This window comes from Pinus tabuliformis, chromosome X, assembly GCF_031772625.1.
Source record: "Pinus tabuliformis cultivar Carrire ecotype Pingquan chromosome X, CPIR1, whole genome shotgun sequence".
Taxonomy (NCBI): Eukaryota; Viridiplantae; Streptophyta; class Pinopsida; order Pinales; family Pinaceae; genus Pinus; species Pinus tabuliformis.
Window position 1 is genome coordinate 1,283,001,062 of NC_142308.1, and position 25,042 is coordinate 1,283,026,103.

Consider the following 25,042-nt stretch of genomic DNA (forward strand, 5'->3'; position numbering starts at 1 on the left):
CAATTTTGGATCATCCAGTTTTAAAATTGTGATCTATAGTAGCCCTCTGTGTCCTCTTTCCATTGCCACCAGTCTGATCCAAATTGGATTCTCCAAGGAAGAGTTATGCACAATCTCCCAAGATGACCTGATTATAGACTTTCCCAGAAGAGTGAACTTGTATGAAGTGTCACGTGTCACTGTTTCAACCTTTGGTTCTAAACAATATATAGAAGAAACTACAGTCTGTCCTCTTTCTGTACCTTCTTACAAAATTTGAATCTGATGCACAGAGAGAAAGTTATGATGATTTTTCACAGGTCACATGTTTGTAATTTAATCCAGGAGTCTGCAAAAAGACCAACTTCCTCAGATCATATCTCCGCAAATATAGTACGAAAAGATCTGAAATTTGGACCCAAGGTTTAGTACGATTTCATCTCAAATGGTTTTTTTTTTCATTTGAAATGTCGCAGAAAGAATTTATAGCGAAAATGCCACGATGACCTTTTTGGAGCAATGAAACCCTAGAATCCAAAGCTCTCATACCAAATGTTATGAAACCAGCTCACAAAAAGATAGAAAAGAGAGATCAACGCCTTAGAATTTAGCCTCTTCAAGGGAGAAACCTCCTTTACATTACACAAATGAACAATTCTTTGATGATTCAAATGAAAAAACCTCCTTTCTATATATAGGAGTCTAAGGAGTCACAATATAACCTAGCCGACCTAACAATAATAATATAAAGCCACAAAAATAAAAATAGAGGGATTCTATGGGGCACAGTAATAAAAATATTGGGACAATAGGGGCACAACAATATTAATAAGGGATACAACTACAATAGTAATGGGGTAATCACTAGTATTATAGGGACCTAGTAGTTCATATGCTCTATCACCGAGTCTCCATCTTTCATCCTTAGGTTATACAGTTTTTTTCATAGGAATAGTTTATTCACTAGAGACTTAGATTGGTACAATGTCCCTAACTTGTCCCATAAATCCTTCACTATAGCTTTCCCTGATACATTCAGCAATTCTGAATCTGAGACACATAATCATATTGTGCTCTTAGCCTTCCAATCCAACTTATTCCATTATTCATCAGACACTCCCGTTGGTTTAGTACCGAAATCTACCATGATCCATTTATCATTGTCCACCAGTAGATCCTCCATCTTGAGTTTCCACAACTCAAAACTCTAACTATTAAATTTCTCATTCTCTATCTTTCCATTGCTCACCATCTTCTTTCACCACAAGAATCGATCCCACAGATCTCCCACTAAACAGGGTCCACCATAGGCCCGAGCGAAACCCCTCAGCAACAGAGGCGTCCCCTTGAAGCGAAAACAACTCTAATACTAAATGTAGGTTCTAACCCCATACAGAAATTATCTGCTTACAAATTTTAATAACAGAAAATAAGCAATAACAAGAGCATAACACATAAAACAAATATACACAAAGATTTTCCCTTGGAACCTAAAATTGGGACTACCAGATTGATTTTTCATTATGTTCCTTTCACTGTTACAATACATATATATACATGTTGAAGTATCCAATACCATGGACTGAAAACCATTGTGCGCAAAAACATGTTCGAAAACCATGCACAAAACCATGGGTCCAAAAATATAACACAACCCAAAAAATTATTCCTACTTTTATAGACTTGGTTTGTTCCTCATAATTGGGAGTCAGGTTAGGCCTAGTTGGTTGAGAGATTCTCTCCAACTAGTTAGGCTCCTATATTAGTGTTTGGTTGAGATATTTGCTCAACCATAGTGTCCAAGATAGATGCACTATCTTGAGACAAATTCTCCTCATGCATTTATATGTATCATAAACATTATTTGTATATTACAATGGGAATGTGAGGAATACATCAACGCTCAGGTATTTTTCTGCCTTGTGTGGTTTTTTGTGTCTATGGTATTTTTTTATGTGTGTTAATTTTTTTTAATATCTTGTATGTTGTATCAGAGCACATGGTTTATCTCTTTGGGATTAAGGGACTATTGTTTGCATAATTCCTTCTAGTGAATTATTTCTAAGAGACATACATAGTAGTCACTAGACCAAAGCGTATATATTTAGAGACTAGAAGTCCTCATTTTGTATTATTCGGAGAAGTCATTGGTGCTGATCAACGTGCTCTGTTGGTGCGCATGAGCTAAAGGCAACAATTGTAGATAATTTTGGTGTCGAGTGCTGAAACCTATTGTGAGAAGTCGCTATCAGCGTGAAGGTGAAGAGATATTTTCTGAAAGCACTGTTAGTAGACCTACCATCCACCTATCTCGTTGATCACAAAAGGTGAGAAAAAAAAGGAATTGTATTCGATTTGGAGTTTACGCTTTAAATCCTCCAACCTTCAATGTTGGATCTATCGAGTTTAGTGTTATTGGCCCTACCCAACAGAGAGAGGGGCAACATCTCAAACAAATTTGATGGATTTTTCTGACCGACATCATCATGTAACAAAGGAGACAGTTGACCTCATCCGCCATGCTTGCAAAAAAGGAATATCTTACTACATGGATTACAACATCTTGCGCTCAAATATACAAATGAGATTTTGCTTCAGAGCATAAGGGATGGTTCAAATCCCACGTGGACATTTCTAAAGTCGTTGGAATCTTCTACATATCAGATTTAGTGTAGCAGAAGTGAAAGTTCAAATCCTCTCTGCGAGAAGGTTGTTGTTTGTTTCACCTTCACCATATGCTACCATAGGTAAATTATCAAAATAATTTTTGTAAGACTACGTTTTCACATTTTTAAAGGAGATATGTTCACTTTTGAAGTCACTCCATTCAATTTTTAATTCACCTTTTAAAAGAATTTCATAAAATTCTATTAAATGGGAATTTAAAAGAAATTAAAAAAAAATATTGAAGTTTTAGAGTGACAAGTGTGTTTTTATTTTGAGTGTAAGGGAGTGGAATAATAAGGTATATTTTAAAAGGAAATATTCGTTTTGAGATATGAGGAGAGCTTTAAATTTTTGAAATCAATTCACTTTATAAAGTGATTTCATAAATTTTTTTTACAAGTAAAGTGAATCTTTTGTAATGGAGAGATAAGGTATAATTTGTATTTTGGAGTAATAAGTTGTAATTTGGAGAAATAAGGTGTGGAGAGATAATATATATTTTATAATTTGGAGTGATAAGTGAATATTTAAAAAAAAATGGAAGTTAATTATCGTATTTTGAAGTAACATTTTTTCTTTTAGGAGGTTGAGTTGTTTTTGAAGACAATTTGCTTCTAGAGTTGCGAGCATGAGATTCTCATTGTTTGAAAATTTTCAATGATGATGTTGTGAAGGTGAAGGTTGATGTACTCAATACTTAATAAAGACATATTTTATGTGTGGTGTTGATTTTTCCTATATCCACCTGAAATTGAATAAGGGGATCTTAGGTACACCATGAGTGTGTTTGTGATTGCACATGATTCTTGATATTGTCTTTGTTTTGTGTCTAGTTTTGACATTACAGTTATCTTATCTAACACACACAAGGAGTCTAAAACAAGTGAATTGAAAAAATCATATTAATCAAAGCACCTGAAATTAAGAAGTTGCAACGAGCTTTCAATCAAGAACAAACAATCACATGCATTTGCAAAACTACAACACTTAATCAGAGTTGACAACATCAACATTCTAAATCAACAAACAAATTCACGCAAGGAAATCAAGTTAATTCAACTACAAACTCATGCATTTCAAGAGACTACATCAACATTCAATGACAATTGGTCATTGTGTAACTTGCAAAATCATAATTTGTAAGTTAACTTGTAAACAAATTCAAATAAAATTGAGTTTAATTGTAAAGGTGCATTCTCGGTCGAAACCAACACCCAAATTGTGAATTTATATGAGTTAAAGTGAGTCAATTATCCTCAACTGAGTCAATTAAGTGAGTCAATATCATTTGAACTTGTCATTGTAAACATTGGGTGCATTTTCCATGGTATCCGACACCCTCATCAAAACTCAAGCGAGTTTGAGTCAACCATTACATTAATAAACTAAATCAAGTACACAAGTTCAAGAATTCAAGCGAGTGAGATCTTCAAATCCCGCAAGTGTTACAAGAAAGAATCAAGAAAAATCAAGAAAGAAAGAAAGATAGTACAAGCAAGCGTGTCATTCAAGCATCAAGTGAGTGAGTTCAACTCTAAAGCAAGAAAATTTGATATTTAAAGAATAATCAAGCCCGTTCATATATACAACAAGCGAGCATGCATTCAAGAAATAAATATCAAGAATTCAAGCGAGTGAGTTCTAAAAATCCAACAAGTATTAAAAGCAAGCGGGCATGAGTTCCAACAAGTTCACATGGAAAAAGGCATTCAGCTGTTAAAAATTCTTAACAATTTAATCCTCTCAACTACTGAAAACATGGTACAAATCAACAAAGCAAATCTTGATGATATTTCCATGAAACTACAATAGGCACATGAAACAATTAAGTTCCTTCAACTAGAGTCACAACTTCAAAGAGATGAGTTGTAACAGAAGAGTGATGCTTCCAAGTATTTCAACCATATAGATGAAGATAAAGATGTTGATTCCAAGCCACTCATCCAAACAACTTCAAGTGTAGAAGTTTTTCATGATAAAATTGAACTGGCTTCTTCCAAACAAACCATCAAGACATGGGAAGAACTCCAAAGTAGCAAAAATAAACGAAGATTTGGATATGACAAAGATGAAATAAACTTGGATATAATATATTATTCTAAGTCGATCAAGTTCACCAGTGTACAATTTCTTTATCAAATAACATCAACAAGCCATGAGAAAGTTGAATACAAACCCACATGCAAACATTGTCAAAGAAAAGGTCACATGGAAGATCACTGTTTTGATCTCCATCATTGTCACCATTTGGCAAGCAAAATCACTCATCAGAGAAATGATGCAAACAACACCAACCTGCCATATTAAAGATCAATTATGCATGGATTGATACTTGGGAATTGTCGTCAACAATAAAACAATTTTATAAGTTTTACAATAGAATTCAATCTCACCTATTGCAACCAATAGTTAATTGATGATGGTACTCTCATGCACTTGAAAGTGGAAGTACACCAGTGAAACTCCCCTACACCTGAAAGGGGGAAATTCAGAAATCAAAATGCAGATGATTGTCGCTCCTTTCAGCTAACAAACGGGGGAAATGATAATGGAATTGAAGGTGGCTTTCAAACTGAAAGTCTCAACAACATCGACAAAGCAATCAGTGGACATCATCAAAAAATTCACAAGTGGGTGATCAACAACAAAACAAGTAGTGAGTAGTTTTTCACAACAAGAACAAGACATAGTGGGAATTTTTTTGACATCATCAACATCAACAAATTCGCCAGTGGCCAATTTTGACATCAACAAATTTGCAAGTGGGTGTTATCAATATTTTTTCAGTAGAAAATAAAATTCTCCAGTGGGTGTCATACACAAATACTTTCCATACCATTTGCATGAAGATGGGTATCAAGGATATTGAGTGCAATTTGGTGCTCAAGTATTGCTGCGGCCTAGAAAAGTACATCCAGGATGAAATGGAGTTCCTAGACATTTCCTCACTCAACATGACGTGTCGATAAGATGTCAAGATTGAGAATACTTTTAAATAGAAGAAGCGAGAATTTGGATCTGTGAATCCAAAGCAAGGAAAGGGTTCCTCCAAACGAAAAAAGGACCAAGCCAAAGTGACACTACCCAGGACAACCTACCGAAGCCTCAAGGAAAGAACAACACCCTGAAGATGAAGAAAGACATTGGAAAATGGTGTGAGTTCCATAAGAGCTCCACTCACAATACAAGTGAGCGTCGAGCCAAGCATTCACTAGTGGCCAAGATGAAGGCTTTTGAATCAAATGCAGGTTCTGAATCTAAATCAGAACCCGATAAGGGAACTGACAAAGGGATGCAGATCATTGATGCAAACCCTAGTACGACCATGGCCACCGATACGATCTAGAATATTGAGCCTGAAGATTGAGAGGAGGGGGAACACCATTTCCACTCACAAATGTGCATGAAGGTTTCTCCACTGCAGTTCATTGTCAACAGCAAGAGCTAAAAGAACCTCATTTTAGCAAAGATCTTGAAGTGGTTGGGCCTAAAGAATATAGCACATACACAACCGTACACCATCATGTGGCTTCACCAAGGACGAGATCTTCATGTCAGCCAGTAGTGTTGCCTTCCCTATAGCATCAAACCCTTCATGAATGAGGTACTTTGTGGTGTTACTCCTCTTGAAGTTTGTGATGTATTGTTAGGACAAATATACTTGTGGAAGTGGCATGTTGTGTATGAGTCTAGACCTTGCTCTATGATTATTACTTTGCCTAATGAGTTGTACAGGATACTAGAGGTAGCCCCATTTATAGCCATATCATTGATCACTACAAAGAAATGTAGTAAGATCATTTCCCATACTAGGAAATTTATTTTCCTTATGATTTGCCCCCAAGGCAAGAAGAAGGTTGTGGCCACAACTCCCAGGCAGGGCTCCTCGCCTCACTCACATGGGTACCTCTGCACTATCAGGTCAAGCAATCCATTGATCTGACCTCGGGCGTGCTACTGCCTAATGGATTGCTCGATCGACTCTCTGTTATGGAGAATGATGAGATAAAGACGCATATTCAAGAACTATTGCATAAAGGGCACATTAAGACAAGCTCATTACCTTATGGGAGCCCGATTGTATTTGTACAAAAGAAGGATAGGACCTAGAGGATCTATATTGACTGTCAGGAATTGAAAAATATCATTTTAGAGAATAGGTACCCAATCCCATAGATTGACCTTCTGGACCAACTCAAGGGGACAAATATTTTAGCAAGATTAACTTGAAGTCATGTTATCACTAGGTGCCTATCGAACACTCCAATGTGTGGAAGAGTGCCTTCAAATACAAGGAGGGCCTTTTTGAATGGTTGTTCATGTCATTCAAATTGACGAACGCCCATGCAACCTTCATGAGACTGATGGACGACATCTTGTGACCCTTCACCAATGAATTCGTGGTGGTGTATTTAGATGACATCTTGATATTTAGCCAGAGTTGGGAAGAACACCTCCACCATATTCGACAGGTCCTTCAAACCCTGTGCCAACACAAGTTGTGTGCTAACTTGGAGAAATGCACCTTTTGCCTAACCTAGGTTCAATATCTAGGGTACATCACTGATGAGTAGGGTGTACATGAGGACCCATCTAAGATACAAGTCATTCAGGATTGGCCAACCTTAACCACTCTAATAGAGCTGTACAACTTTTTGGGTCTTGCCAATTTCTACCGTAGGTTCGTGTTGGGGATCTCTCATATCACTTGGCCTTTAAGTCAAGTCACCAAGGGAGGAGCGAAAGAAAAGTTTTTTTGCTCAGAAACCCAACAAAAAGCATTCTTCGAGTTTAATAATCACCTTTATTCTACACTAGTGCTCACATTACCAAACCTACAACAACCATTTGATATTGAGATAGATGCCTCTGACTCAGCATGGGCATACAATGGCTTACCACTGAGACACTTTCAGACACAGTCCAAAAGTACCCCACCTATGATAAAGAAATGTATTCCATTGTGCATGCCTTCCATCAATGGAAGCATTAGATTATGGGGAAGGAATTAGTCATCCACACATACCGCTGACCTCTACAATTCATACAAACACAGGCGAAGTTGTAGAATGATCGCCATCAGAAATGGTCTGCGTATTTGAAACAATTCCATTTAAACGTTAAGTATAAGAAGGGATACACAAATAATGTTACTAATTGCCTCATCCGACCACCATTCATGGCGCTGATTACCATGCTTGACTCCTGTGGGCACAAGACATTGGGGTGGCCACATATTTACAAGAGCGATCTAGAATTTAGTAGCATACAACAGACACTCCTAGAAGGGAAGCAAGTTACAAGTTTTCAGCTTCAGGATGTAGTGTTATGCCACCTGGACCACAATTGTGTTCCTTCAATTGAGTGTGACAAGTTAATTTGGGAGGCACACTACAATCGTGTCACTTGATATTTTGGAGTAGAGAAAATAGTGGCAGTATTGTAGAAGTATTTTTATTGGCCAAAACTTCGTCAAGATGTTGGGAAGTACATTAGATCCTCCACCGCCTATGCCATTGCCAACCCAACCATCAATAAGCAATGCCTGTATACTCCTCTACCTACTCCTAGCCAACTTTTGGAATCTATCTCCATAAATTACATGTCGGGCCTTCCTTCTACTAAGCATGGAAATGATTGCATTTTCGTTATCATTGACAGATTCTCTAAGATGGCCATCATGGCAGCCTGCAAGAAGAGTATCACAGCAGAGGCCACTAGTAAGCTCTTCTTCGAGGGAGTATGGGTACACTAGGGGATCCCACAGTTCAGTGTCCCATATCGGGACAGAAGATTCTTGAGCGCATTTCGGTCAAGTCTCTAGTCGATGTTGGATACAAAACTTACTAAGTCAATGACTTTCCATCCCCAAACTGATGGCAAAACAGAGTTTGTAAATCAGATGATCGTACACTATCTGCGCATGTACAACTTGAAGCGTCAATGCACGTGTGATGAAAGTGCCCCCTATTTCCAACACAGTTGCGATATATCTCTCCACAGCTCAACAGGCCACAACCCCTTTTAGTTAGGGCTGGGATTTCAAACATTATTCCCCATTGATTTTTCCATCCAATTTTTATCCACTTAGGTAGATTTAGCTCACGTTCATTCCAAAGATGATATTGCTAACAACTTTATTAAGTGCATTCAACCCATCCTCCAGCAAGTTCCTGCTATATTGGACAGAGCCAATACTAAGCACAAGTAGCGCCATAATCAACATCGAGTGTCGCACAAGTTCCAGGTGGGTGATAAAGATTGGCTACATTTGCAGAAGGAGTGCCTTTCTAGACCCCACTGCAAGCTTCACCCACTCTAATATGGGCCATACATGATCACCAAGGTTTTTGGTGACAATGAGTTCGAGCTCAGCATCCCACCATTCTTTAGTCTGCAGCTAGTGTTCAATGTAGATCAGCTTCGGCTATACTTTCCACCATTGTTGGACACATTTGACATTGCATAACAACTCACACCAACAGAGCCCAACCAGAGCTTCATTGAACATGCCACAGCTAATCAGATCATGGAAACAGAGATCAATAACACTCACCAATAGAGGATACAACTATATCGAGTTGTCAAAGCAAGCCAACTCCTTCACCAGGGCAAGTGGTTCGCCAAGGACTAGGTTCAACAGAAATTTCCACACCTCATGGAGGCTCTGCACGCAATGGGGACCATTACTTCCTAACTTAAACAAGAATGCAAAAAACTATAGATATAATCATAAACAAATATATGTAGAAAAAAAAAATCATTTCATTAACAGAAAAAATATTGAATTATGCTTACAAACAAAATGGAAATAAGATAGTTCGACAATGGTAGCTTATATCTGAGAAGAGATGTGGTGGCTACATGCCTCTAAACTATGTTACAATGAGGCTCATGTGCCTATTTATTATTGTAAGACATGAGAAAACCCTAAACAGCCAAAACCCGCACCCCAGGAGATGTAGCACCAATAGCTTGTGGGACCCGTTGGGGTTATTTGGGTAGCCAACTTCCCAGGGTCGTAACTTGGTCATATTATCTTCTTTTCACGTGCACGATACCTTGTTGGAAAGGTATCTCAGAATGATACAGGTCTCACTGTTGGCCGTTACTTGTGGCTATCATCCTACCACATACCCAAAAAAGACATTGTTTAGGGAGTCAAAACTACTCTACAAGTTCAGGACCTGAAAAACTGCTAAAAATAGTAAATGCGGAAATGAACAAGGAAATGGATGAAATTGATTGGGGGGTCTAGGTGGAATAGGTAGGTGGCCACCAATATCGACCTGGATAAAAAATAATTAAGGATATATAAATATATAGAAGTTCGAAACTTTAAAATATCGACCTTTTTTTAACTATGCAAAAAAATAAAGATCTCGCTACAAAAAAAATTAAAAGAAAAATAAAAAAATATGAAGAATAGGACCACTTAAAAAAATTTTAAATTTAGAAAAATAGTTATTCGCATCTAATACATTAGAAAATTTAAAGTCAAAAAATAAGTCTTCTAAAAAAAGGGCTTGATGTTGCATCAACACTTTTTTAGATCAACTTGAAAACCACTAACACTTTAGAAATAATGTACATAAAAAAATTTAAAGTGTCAAAAACTATGTTAAAACCTATGTGTGTGTGTGTGTGTGTATTTTGAATCAAGACTTTTCAAAATCGGTTGATTTTTTTATACCTAAAAAAAATGGTAATCACATCAGTGCCTGTTTCAAAGTTTACATCGTTTCTAACATCAACATATGTGCCATCAACATCTAGAATTTGTCTCACCAACATGTATTACATCTATTTTTTTTATGTAAAATGTTGACAATTTTAGTGTCAGTGAAAACAATTTGTAATAAATAGGGAAATGTCGTTAATGTGGTTAGCAACTTTTATTAGTCTTAAGAAAACGATCAACATGAATACAATAACAATAAAGTGTCAATGTTATCAGGTATTAGATGATTACGGGAATATTAGAGGTTACCCTAGAGTTTTTCTTGCAGTCAGGTATTACTAACCGTATTACTACTCTTGCATTACTGCTGCTTTGTTCCTTGCTCCTGTACACCTTGTTGCTGCACCATGCCTTGCTCCTACATACCTTACTACTCTTGTTACCTTGCTTCTCTTTTGCTACTCCTTTGCCATCAATGAGAACAATGCCAACAATCTCACCCTTTGGCATTGATGGTACCACTGTTTCTTAAGAAACAACTTCAACAACCTCTGCTTACCTCCCCTATGACATCAATGGAAAGGGGGTTACAAATGTCTTGTAGCCCTCCAATCCACATTTATATATTCTTTTTCCTCAATGAAAAATATGGTCCTCAATGTAGCCCTCCAATCCACATTTATTTTTTCTTTTCCCTCACTAGAAATATGGTCCTCGGTGTAGCTATATCCAATGCATTAATGCTCTACAACCTAAAATATTGTGCTATATAAACAATGTTAACATTGTCATTGAATGAATGCCACTCTAGATGGAAAATTAGGGATGCTCCATATTGAAAACTACTCCAAAATGAATGTTGTTCCACATGTCATGTAAACACTACTCCAAATATGCTTCGAAATGTTTTAACATTTAAAGAGAATTGTAGAACAATGTTGTGAGAAAACTTTGTAAAATATTGCAAGAACTCATTGAATGAACACATTGTCAAACACATTGCAGAAATATTTTGGGAGAACACTTTGTAATATATTACAATTGTATATAGATGAAAAATAGGCTCTAAATAATACTCGCCAAATAATAAGTGCATTGCACATTATTGTGAGAGGATATAAACACATAGGTCATTATATATGAGACATTGAATATGTTCGGTAAGTATTTGAGGATCAACATGTATGAGTGTATGAAGACATATAATATATGCATGTATTTCATACAATAAGAGTGCTACCATTTCTTCATCATAAGAACAAGATCGCTAAAAAAACATTGCAATGTGAATATGAATGTTGCACACCAACACTCCATGCTTACAATTCCTTTTTCTATGCATCCAAATAAATGGAGGTCACAAAAATATGCTTCTCTTCCAAGCTCTCAAACTGTGAAGAAAATTCTCAGAGTGTCACGATACCTTTTCACCAAGGGGCTATCAACTTTGTACTCACCCATAATCTAGTTACAAATACGAAGGCCTTCCATATAAATTTCAATACTCAATACTACTATTGGAGCATAATTATCGATAGGCAATACACAAATATGATCAATATTGTTCGCAGTTTATAAATAACGATGTGATGGCCATTGAGAAGTCTCCACAATAGAACATGTAGTGGAAATAAAATCCCTCTTAACATTTCAATGGCTTGAAAGTGAGCCATAGGAAGGGAAACTTTACTAGTGCAAGTACATCCAATATGTGTTGAATAATCTAGGGCATGGAGTTTATGAGATTTTTCTTAGCATGATAAATATTTGTGAGATATTTAACTTTTAGCTTATTAGCATATTCTTTAATTTTAGTGTGTCTTCTTTAATTCATCAAATAGGTACCGCAACAAAGAGATACGAACACAAAATTTTGGCTTTCTGCTAGGGAAGAAACCTCTCCCTCTCAAGAGGAAAATCCACACAAAATTCTTCTTATAGAGATTCCAACTAGCAAATACCAAGAACATGAACCCTAACTTACTGAGAAAATCCAAGTCTAAGACACCAATCCTCTTCTTTGTCATTGTTGAGATCATCATCACTGCACTGATGAGATCTTAACTATTGCTGCCATCACTGAGAACAAAATTGATGCATTTTCATAGAGGTCTTCACCATATGAATTAGGTCATCATACCATTCTTCATCATGAGCTTGGTTCATGTAATTCTCTGAGATCTTCATCATGATCTAGTCTTCGATAGGATTATGATCAAGACTATTATGCGAGGAACATGATTGTGTTAAGTATGTTGATAGAGTATTATGTCAAGATAGTATGTATACCAATATCATGACTATTCATAAGGTATACCGAGATCATGACTATATGTCGAGACATACACCCAAGAGCTTCTTTATGACCGCTAAGACTATATCTCTCTGGAATCAATCCAAAATTGTCTCACTATTTTTCCATCCAAACTACAAGAAGCTCAGAGTTATACCCATTATGTAACCATCTAAAATTCACAGAGAATGTGAGTCTCTATCCTCACCCGAAGTTGTAGAGAAGTCTAAATTTGTGCCCTATTGTAATGCAGATTACAGACCTGTACCTAAACAAATTATCTCAGAGAAATGCAAGTTTTTTTTCTACTCTTTTGCATGACCCTAGCTTGGTATATATAGTGGTTATGTCTCCATATTAAGCCTACTTAACCAAGTGAACTAGTGTGTCTCCTTTTGCAAGCCGACATGACTTATATTTAATTCGTTTGTTGGCCAACGTGAAGAGGATTGTGCTTGTCATTACTGGAGGGCTGGTAGACACCATTTTATAGACTTGTATACATTACATATATGCTCAAGAAGAGATATTTACATATGTCTTTGACTCTTTGACATTCCTAGACCTATGGAATGAGGAAGAAACTCATTCTTATAACTTACAAAAATAACATTTCTTTTTCTTGACAAGTACAAAGATCAAAATTAAATTTGTAAATACCAAAGCTAGTTACACTTTCTTAAACACTCCCTCCTAACTAGGGAGGTATTATGTTGGTACTTGATGATTCTCAATCTGAAGAATTTCTCATAAGAAGAATCGGATTGGTAACCCATCTGTATAGAATCATAGTAACCAACATTGTTTCCACAACAAGGCCTTGATAGACAACCCTATCTCTCATTAGATTAGCGCACAATATTGTGGAGACCAATGATTATAGATAGCTTCATCATTATCTCTCAAGGTACATACCCACCTAGGTGTTCACTGAGTATGACCTTCTAGGAATATACTTATCTTGGGTTCCCATCCCTCAAAGAATTTGTCCTCTTGCTTACTCTTGTCTTGGATTCCCTACACATCCTCAAAGAGCATCGAATTCCAGATAATTACCCAATCCCCCATTCTTTCTTCCTAGGTGAAGACAAGAATGTTGTGTCTCTCGTGTGTTTACATTTCCATTCATGGAATTCACTAAGACATATTTATGTTAGTCTTGGTCTAGTGCATGACACATGAAATGGAAAAGCACATCTATCACTCCTTTTTAATCAAGGGTGACTCAATCCATGTTCCCTCTTTATTAGCGGTTATCCTTTAATAAACAACTTCCTTTTCATGGGTCCTTCTTGATCAACTTATTTCCTTGATGTCATGAAATTTAGTTAAGCTTCTACCTTGTAGGGCAACGACCATCGATCACTTTCTTTCTTTTTCTTTCATATCATTTCTTTCTTCATGGAAAGTGGCATTCTTGGTACATATTTGGAACCTTATTCATATGAATACTTCTTTCTCTTCATGCATCTTTAAGGAGTTTCCATCCATCGCATGAATGTTGGTTGTACTTGTACTTACAAATATTGTTTTAGTAGCCTTGCATGAACTTCACCCATATATTATTCAAGAAATAAAAAATAGCATTAAAAATAATTGTACCTTTCAAGATGTATTTTTATCATGACATATTTTTATTTGGTATCAACATCCTACATACTTGTGAACAAATTTCCCAAATATATGCATTTTCAAGGGTCTCTATCTTTTCCAGACCTTCATAATAGTCTTCATATGTTTTCGTGAGATTTCATAGTTAAGTATTCTTGGTCTTTGGATGTTGCTTTCCTTCATCATGGTTGCATATTTCATGATTTCTTCCTTCCTCACACATTAAATTCTCTGAGGTGTCTAATCAGAGTTCTATAATCATATTCAACCACCTCATACTTCATATGAGGACATATTATGTTGATTTCATCTAGTGTGACTTATGCCTTTCTTCATCGTTTCATAGGAGGAGATCATTTCCCTCGATCATGTTTCTTAAGATAGAAGTAATGATCCATATTACCTGCAACCATATGACATGACATTATAAAATTTAAACATAAGCATACATACCTCATTTTATCAGCAAGTCATCTAGGCTTCTTCTAGCAACATCCCTAATTGAAGTGTCTTAAAAGCCTTGATCTGCTTCTTTTCTTATGTCGTCATAACATCATCCATAAATTCCATAAGTTGGAGTTCTTGATTAAACACATGCTTCCTCTCTAGATTAGTTAATCCTCTGATAAGGATTCCATCAAAGAATATTGATGATCTTGCATATCCCCATCTATCATATTTTTCCTTTTTGATGTAAGATGAGACCTATCCTAGATGACTCCTTCCATTCCTTCAATGTCTAATGAGGTTCCCAAGAGTTACATTATTAATTTTTAACTTCCATGGATTTAGTCCTTCATGATTCCCAAGGTGTTGACATGAAGTCTTGTTTCTAATGTTTCCATGATGCCATGATGCATCTTAATATCATGGTCATATATAGAGATTTAGGAGCTTATGATACGACCCCTTTTGTGAGGGAGGCCATCTAATCATAGTGGAGATCTATTTCTCCCTCTTTCCTTGGCCCTTTTCTTCAGCTTCCTCCATCTTTCCTTTGATATGAGATTTCTTATCACAGTATTTCCATAGAACTTTTTTGTCTTACTTGAGGAACAAACTTTCCTTTCCTTTTTGTAAATGTTTGAGTGCTTTAACCTTCAACATGTTTTCCTTCATATTGTCTTTCTCTATTTATCATAGGGATAACAAAATTTTGAATGCAGTAACCTTCTTGTTTATGAACATTTGTTTCCTTTCTTATCAATTAGAACAATGATGATTGTCATCTTATCATCTTTCCTAGATCTCTCAATTGAGATATCATGAAGATATTCCTTCATTATTTGATACCTTCAACCAGGTCTAAGTGATATGATATTCTTCACTGCATTTCATATATCTCTTTTATGTCTTCTTTCCTGCTACATAGGGATGAGAGCACCTTAAGAGTTCTTTCCTATGAATTCGAAGGAAACCTATTTCTTGATATGTTCACTGACATATTTTATCTATGAGGACTATGAAAATCCTCCTAATTTCATGCAAGCACTTTTGATTACCTATCCAACCCATAGATGTCCTTGCAATCATGAAGTCAATTAACCAAACTCGATTATAAAAATGAAAGACACTTACTTGACAAGTGAAGATGAACTCTTCTATTTGATCACTTTGATGCTTCTTGGAGAAGATGTCTTGGAGTTTTATTCTTGGATGATCTTCTCTCTGATGGAAATCCTTTCTCCAATGGAAAAGGTTGCTTCTTTTGATGAGGATTCTCTGTTGCTTTCCTTCGATAATTTTCTTCTAGGGTAAGGAAATGATCCTTACTTTTATAACCTTGAAGATGATGACAATGATTTTGATTCTTCAATATGCTTTGCCTTCTTTTGTAGATCGAGATTGTTGCTAGGATTTCAACTTTCTCCAAGATGATGTGATCTTCATTTTGAAATCCTTTGATTTATCTTGTACTGTAGACATCTTGATGAGGGTCTTGGTGGCCTTTTCATGATGACTGTGGAGACACATGTTCTTGCTATTGTAGATTGTCTCCTTGATTGCATCGACAAAAACCCTTATTCATGTAGACTATTGTTGTTGATTTCTAGGGTTTGATCAAGATCAGGGTTTGTTTCTTTAATGTAGATCTTAGTGTCCTTCAACTTTCTTTGATGCCCTGCTAGAAACTTGACCCTTGAAATGTCTATCTTTTGCCCTTCCTTTGACTATAACCATACCTATGATACCATGTTGAAGAATCTAGCGCATGGAGTTAATGAGATTATTCTTAGCATGATGAATATTTGTGAGATATTTAAAATTTAGCTTATTAGAAGATTCTTTAACATTAGCATGTCTTCTTTAATTAATCAAAAATCTACCATAACAAAGAGACAAGAACACAATTTTGGTTTTCTGCCAGGACCAAAGCTTCTCCCTCTTAGAGATGAAAACCAGCAAAAAATTCTTCATATAGAGATTCCAATTGACAAGTACCATGATCATGACCCTTGAATTACTAAGACACTCCAAGACCAAGAAACAAATCCTCTTCTTTTTCATTGTTGGGATCATCATCATTGCATTGTTGAGATCTTCAACGTCTTCCATCACTTAGAACATCATTGTTGCATCTTCATAGAGATCTTGACCATATCAACGAGGTCATCATAATGTTCTTCATCATGACCTTGGTTCATGTAAGGCTCTAATATCTTCAATCATGATCTAGTCTTCGATATTATTATGATCAAGACTATTATGCCAAGAACATGACTGTATTAAGTATGCTGATAGGGAATTATGTCGAGATAGTATGTATGTTGAGATAGTGTGTGTCACTGTGAGGACTCTTCAGCATGAATATTTCATGTGCATCAAAAAATTAATTAATGATAAATAAATATATAGAATATTGGAACTTTAAAATACCAACCTTTTTCTTAACTATGCAAAAAAATAAAGATGTCACTACAAAAAAAAAAGTAAAAGAAAAAAATATGAATAAGAGAACTACTTAAAAATTTGTTAAAGTTAGAAAATAGGTATTCACATTTAACACATTAGAATATTTTATGTAAAATAAATAAATCTTAAAGAAAAGGGCTTGATGCTGCATCGACACTTTTTAAAATCAACCTGAAATCGCTAACATTTTAAAAATAATGTACATAAAAAAATTAAAGTGTCAAAAGCTATGCTAAAAAAGATATGTGTGTGTGCATGTGTGCGTGTGTGTTTGTATTATGAATCACCACTTTTCAAAATTAGTTGATTTTTTTCTACCCAAAAAATATGGGTAATTGCATTAGTTCTTTGTTCAATGTTTACATTGTTTCTAGCATGAACAAATGTGTCATCAACACCTAGCATCTGTCTGACCAACATGTATTACATCTCATATTTTTTATGTAAAATTCTGACAATTTCAGTGTTAGTGAAAATAATTTGTAATAAACAGGGAAATGTTGATAATGCAGTTACCAATGTTTATCAGTCTCAAGAAAATGATCAACAAGAATACGTTGACAATAGGGGTGTCAACGTTATCAAGTATTCGTTGATAACATGAATATTAGAGGTTACCTTAGAGGTTTTCCTGCAGCCAGGTATTACTAACCTTGTTACTGCTCTTGCCTTGTTGCTCCTTTGTCCCTTTCTCATGTACACCTTGTTGTTACTCCTTGCCTTGCTCCTACATACCCTACGACTCTTGTTACCTTGCTAATATTTTGCTGCTCCTTTGACATTAATGAGAACAATGCCAACAATCTCCCCCTTTGGCATTGATGGAACCACTATTTATTGAGAAACAACTTCAACAACCTCTTCTTACCTCCCCCTATGACATCAATGGAAAGGGGTTATATATATCTTTTATCCCTCCAATCTGCATTAATCTATTCTTTCTCCTCAGTGAAAGATATGGTCCTCAATGTAGCCTTGCAATCCACATTTATTTGTTCTTTTTCCTCACTAAAAATTTGGTCCCTAATGTAGTTGTCTCCAACGCATTAATGCTCTACAACCTAAAACATTTTGTGCTGCATAAACAATGTTAACATTTTCATTGAATGAATGCCACTCTAAATGGAAAATTAGGGATGCTCCAAAATGAATTTTGCTACACATGTCATATAAATACTACTCCAAATAGGTTTCAAAATATTTTGACATTGCAAGAGAACTGTAGAATATTGTCGTGAGAACACTTTTTAAAAAATTGCAAGAACTCATTAAATGAACAAATTGTCGAACACATTGCAGGAAAATTGTTGCGGGAACACTTTGTAAGATATTACTATTGTATATAGATGAAAAATAAGCTCTAAATAATAATTTCCAATTAATAAGTGCATTGCACATTATTGTGAGAGGATATAAACACATAGATCATTATATGTATGAGACATTGAACATGTGAGGCAAGTATTTGAGGATCAACATTTATGAGAATATGAACACATATAAGATATGCATGTATTTCATATGATATCAACACTACCATTTCTGCATCATAAGAACAAGATCACCAAGAAAACATTGCAATGTGAAAATGAATGTTGCACACCAACACTCCATGCTTACAATTCCTTTTTCTATTATAATGCCTCTTATTCAAAATAATGAAAAAAATATGATCTTTTGATATAATGATACCAATTTTTAAATTTTTTAATCTTCCTATTTTTATTCTGTCGCGAGTTGATGATTTATAATTTTTTGAGGTCTTCACTTTCTCTTGTAGTAAGTTTCATTTGGTAAATTAAGAGATATCATAGGATTAAGAATTATAGAAATACATATTTAAGGGAAGAAATTATTTAGGGCCTCAAATGTAATGACATAATAGTGATTTGACTGAAAATTGTTTGTCATGCATTTACCTAATTCTCTTAGGATAGATTTCAGGATGTTATTTTATTGTCTTATGATCTTTCTTCTAATGATAAATTGGTCAAAGTTGGAAGATCCATGGAAAGACCAATGTGCCATAAAATTTAGTATTTGTGTACCCTATTATCTTATCTAGATATTATTTTCTCTACTTTTTACTTGAAGTGGTTACCCTCACAAGTGACAATTCTATAACAATAGGGACATGTTTAAGAAAATCAGTTCACCATTTCTACTTTTAAACATTGAAAAACTTGTGCAGAATAATATTGCTCTTGATTTTTAACCATGCAATTAATTGAATCCTTATTTTTCTTTTGTTAATGCAGTAGCAGTGAATGTAGTGCTAAATTCAAAACATCAGTGGAATCTATCAAAAAGTCAAATGCTCTTTCAGAAAAGTATAATGTTGTTCGCCATGAGAGTGACACAATGGTAGTGGGTGATGTCATCAATATGAATTAGGCTCAACATTATTTTTATAGTGGGAAAATAAGAATTTTTTTTTACTCCAAGTTGTAGTGTGGCAAAGAGGCAAATTGTAATTTTATGACATGTTTCTCTAGTTTTTTTAGAAATTATTAGAACCCTTTGCGTCAATCAGGATTTAGACAAACTCTCTTTGGATTCTGTTTATCCATGAAAGTAGCGCAACAATAATAATGTTATGCTACGATATAGCCATTGGAGGTGTACTCATTGGTTGATACTTTAACAGATTTAGGATTTTGCTAAAAATATTTTAAACAATTTTGTACCTCATCTAGAATTTGGAGTGTGCAATCCTTATTAAACTGTATATTATAATTTTGTAGACGTTATTGTGAAATCCTTTGTGAATTTATTGACAATTTTACAAAAGATGACATGCAGGGTGGTTTGGACAACTTCCTAAAAATATAAATCTCTTCATTATAGTGCTTTGGTTTTGGCAATTCAATTACTACTGCACTTAAAAAGTTTGTTTATGTTGCCTCCATTTACTCTGACAACTGAAGGAATAAAAATATTGTTTTCTCTCACTATCCTAAGTTTCACATCATCTTTCCTTTCCCTTAACTTCGCCACAACTAGCAGTTCCGTCCGGCGAGCCATAACAAGCACCGACCTCTATCAGAGTTGACTAAAGGTGAAACTGAACCCTAAAACTACCTTAATCCTAATGCCAACCCCAACCCTAATTAGATACAAATCCTTAGCACTATATATATGACGTATGCATGATAGTTTTGGGGAAAAATAATTTGAATTGTTTATTGGAAGAAATTAAATGTGTGAAAAGGTTTAATTGAGAAGTAGGTTTTTGATTATTCATTCAATTTCAACTTTGGGCAGTAGATCCATGCCATTACATGATCCCACTCTAAGCATATTTTGTGACATGTGGTGTTACAACATGTTGGATGAAGGGGTCTTGACCCAATTTCAACTTTAACTACGCTAACCAGTGAAACCCCAACTACTATCCCTTTCAAAAAAAACATGCGTATCGTAGGCTGCAATGTCACCTAAAGCAGTATTGGGGGATTCCAGAACCATGTTTCTACATCCATAGGCCTATGTGATAGTTTCCTAAGGTTCCTAGGGTTTAGATCTACCTTCACAAAAAATCCAGATTTATTCCTTCCGACTGTCAACTACTACAACTCTATCAAAATGACCTTCAGATCTTCGCGAAGGTACTTAATTGTACTTATCATGGAGAAATATTATAGCTCTACCAATGCCATGCAGTAAATGTGTATTATGAATCCCTTATGGCCTAGATCTATCATCACAAAGATCCACCCTTTCCCATCAACAAACTATAGTAGATCTATATAATGAATTCTCGATCTCCACGAAGGAGGTTAAATATATTTATTATGCATAGATATTACAAATATACTCGTCTCACATAGTAAATAAGAATTAATTCACATAGAACAGATCTGAGAGTGAAGATACATAAACTTAAACATAAGTAAATAAAAAGGCACAGATGCATCATAATTGCTTCCCAAAAAATATTTATTATGAATAAGCGTTCAATTACAAACTTCTCCTCCATGCGCACTCAGTTGCAGGGGCCCGTGCACTCATCTTGAAAATTTACCAAGGTCTTTGCACACTCAACTGCAAGAGCCTTCCCCTTCTTCCTAAGTACAAGAAACAAAATTTTCATGCCTTAGCACCTTGCCCTTACAATGTTTCTTCACTTCAAGTTATCTTCTAAGACTCACTATGACTCAACTACTTATAGTATTTTCTTTATAATAGCATGGTCTGCGTACCATGGGCGGGTCTCAAAAAAACTCTATCACTTACCCACCTAAGGGAATAAAGCCCCTTTGACTCTACTTATCTTTGCGATCCACTTTCCACACTTCACGGACAATTTACCTTTTCTACAAAAAGATATTGCAAAAATGACTCAAAATTTAACAAAATTGACCCCGAGGGCCTTATCCCAATAAGCATCCAACACAAATATGGTAACCTTCCTTATATTTACTTATCTGGTACCTCGATCTTTTTGCGGAGTTCACTGAACTCGATCTGCAATTCTTCTATGTCAACAAAACCCATTACTATGGTTTATTGCACTTCCTCCACTAGCTTTTCTGTCATCGGGCCTTCTACCATTGGCACATCATTCTCTATCTGCTGAAGTGTCTTCAACTTTTCCTATATCGATAGAGTAAGATGACATTCTTCCTATGTCCATGGCTATATTCTAGCATTTAAAACGACCTCTTTTCTCTACATCTCTACCATTTGCAATTGAAACTGTTTTCTTTCCTGCAACCAAGTGAGGTGCTAGGCTGGTGCCAAAGTGTGTGTAGTTGCCCTAATTTCATCAAATTATCACTATGTTTCTCAAATGTATGTGCCAAGTTTTTGTAGTTTTGGGTCCTCCTGCAGAGTTGTTCATAGCTCCATGGCCTATTCAAATATCAGTGTGAAACTTCTGACTGCTACATCCAAAGTTCCCATGCTCTCCCTAATGGATGCTCTGCGCTACTCCTGGACCTCTGGCAGAGTGGTTGGTTGTAATTTCAACTGTAGCTTTGTCACATTCATTTGGAAGTAAAAGGTTACTTTCCCAATCTCATCCTTCGATTCCATGATAGCAGTAGCCAACTTCCAAATATTTGTTGTTGTTTATGCATTCTCTGGATTGTGAAGCTTTGGCGGCGTCTTGCATCCTTTGAAATTGCTTCCTCCAAGCTCTGGCTTTGTGCAACGAGTGCTTCCTTTTCTTTCAGTGTGTGAGCCTCTTCTGAGAAGATCTATTCATTGTTCATCTTGACCTCAATTATGACTGATAGTGCTCGTTTATCCCTAATTGTAAGCTCATCAGAGAACCCTTAATGAAGAGCATGGAGGGCCTAAATGGGCAGTGCAACTAAATTGATACCTATGTCCTTGATCTATTCGAGTTGGGAATTTTCTTCATCTGCGTCTATGCACAATGATCCCTCAGGTAATGGAATGAATCTGAGGTCCAAATTCCTTTCTACATCTAGTACCGATATGTTGGATTGCTGTAGGCTCACTTGAATCCCGCTCACTTGTCCCGCGCTCACCTGAATTCTACCTATTTGAATCTACAACTCGTGCAGATCCTTTTGGATGTTCCCCATCATATGCATGTACTATTAATTGAACTATGTTCACAACTTTGTCATTGTATCACAGACCTTGTCCCTGATCTCATCCAAGTCCCCCTCAGTGAGGACGATTGGAACCATGTGTGCCCACTTGTCAAAATTTTGCTTCTTTTTGGACTTGGAAGTGGTCTCCCTGGTCCTCTTTTGCAATTTTAAGGTGGTTCCCTTCTCCTTGGAACCAATTCCTTCCCCCTCCCTGGACCCTTCCTTGTCCACAGTCTATTGAGAAGAGGACTCCTCCACTTCCATTATGGTCTCCTTTGTAGCATGCTCCTTGTCAGTAGCTTCCTTTTCGGCACGTTTTTTGTCAGCAGTTGCCTTAGCAACAACTTCCTTCTTTTTCTGTGTTGATTTCTCTCAGGCTATAGCCTGTTCAACCTCTTCCCTTTTCTACGTTGTTGTTGCCTTCGCGGAGGAACTTTCCCCAGTCGTGCTTGTTCCTGCATCAATATCTGGTGGCTACCTCTATTCAACTAGCCATTTTCCTATGACTTCCCACACATCCACGATCTTTACTAGGTATGGCAACTTGTACCATATTTTCTTAGGGTCTTGCTGCGTGCAGACGGATAAATTATGAAAATTGACTTTAAACTCCACGTAGGCCTCTAATTGTTCAAACAATGTTGGTGACAACCTTGGCCTATAATTGATCATGATGAGAAGGTCCATCTCCATCAACACCCAAAATACCTTCGTTTCCATAACCCTTTCTAGGTCCTTGGTTGCCCACAACAAAGTGAACTTTGCTGCCTCTGGTATTTCCTGATCTTGCAAAGGGAACTGGCTATCCTCCAGAAGTCCCCATGCCATAGAACAATCGATAAAAAAATCCAGGCATAGTGAAAAGCCTTTCCATCATCCTATGCTTTATGACAATTCAACAAGAATCCTTTTCATAGGTACTGCACCCAGTTATATTTCACCCCCTCGCACATTGTGCCACCAATGAGATTAGTAGCGCTGACACTTTGTCTGCACAACATTTTCTCATAATCTTGCAGGGTAAAATATGAGCAGTAAATTGTACTGCATTATCAGTGATGGAGTCGATGGGTATCCGTGTGACTTCTTGACTAAGTCATACTTGCGCTTTTTTTTCGGAAATTTGTTCCTCTTGACTCTTGCCTCCAAATTCCTTGGTAGGAAAACCTTGAGATACAGTAGATCAACATATTTGTGATTGGGATGGGATCTCTGAGCTAGAGACACCCATCATGCACCAACACATGATGTTGGTGTATGCACACTATGTTGATAGTGGTTCAGCTAAAATTTGGTACCCATATAATATTCAGCAACCCGATTTTTTCAATCCCCACAACCCACTTCATAGTCTCTAGTCACGTGACTCTAGTCTCCTCATAATATATCTTTGCCAGATATTTGTTTGTAGCCAAATGTGGGAATTTCTCATGACCAGCGATATCCTAATCCTCCATTTTCAATGCAGGGATACATCCTAACTGCACGCCTTCAAATGGCACTTTCTCTGGTAATAGCATGGTAGAGACCATAAATTTTCTAGAATTTGGATCGTTGGGTATCTTCGCTTTTCCCTTTCATGGAGGGATATAATATGGGAGCCTAGTGATAGGCTTGTGCTCCTCAACATCCAACTCTTCAACCCCATGACGAAGCTTCTCTTCGTCCAAATCCAGGGGTTCATATGGTTGTTTTGCCTTGTCCATATTTCCATTCTGTTGAACCTCCACGAGGTTATTCCTCGGTGACTGCCTCACCAGAACAACTTGGGGTTTCTTCTTCTTTTCCTTAGCAGCATATGGCTTTGGCCTAGACAACCTCGGTGTTGTAGGTACAGATGTTGTAGCTTCTATCGATGCAATTTTAGGGGATATGACATTAAAGACAACAGCTTCAGAGATAGCCTCTTCGGAGACAGTGGCTTTTGAGGGATTACTGGTTGTCATGTTGTCTACAAAGGCCTTTTCGAAGGTTTCAGATACGTTAGCTAGCCCTGGACACTTAAAAATATCTTCCCAATATGCTTGGATCATAGACATATAGTAATCTTTCTGGCAGCAAATTTGCTGAAAAGAAAAGTGTTATAATGTAGGCTAACATGCTAGATTTATAGGTAATTTTGAATTCAAATCCAATCGTTCCCTCCAAAATCCTGCCGTAAATGCATCTTTGGTGGAAAATTTCCAAATATTTTTTCCATAAATGTCACCTACCTGCTCCTCCTAATGAGATTTTTTCCATCCAATCAACTACAGTGCATTCAACAACTATTTTTGGACCTAACTACATGGCACCATCCGCCATGGTGTAGCCCTCTTGGTGCTCCTCCTC

At 36.4% G+C, this 25,042-nt stretch overlaps 1 pseudogene; it reads right to left on the reverse strand.

Annotated features, from left to right (window-relative positions):
- Positions 1 to 23,539, reverse strand: part of LOC149144733 (uncharacterized) — a 40,718-nt pseudogene extending 17,179 nt beyond the window's left edge.
- Between the last annotated feature and the right edge of the window lie 1,503 nt (positions 23,540 to 25,042).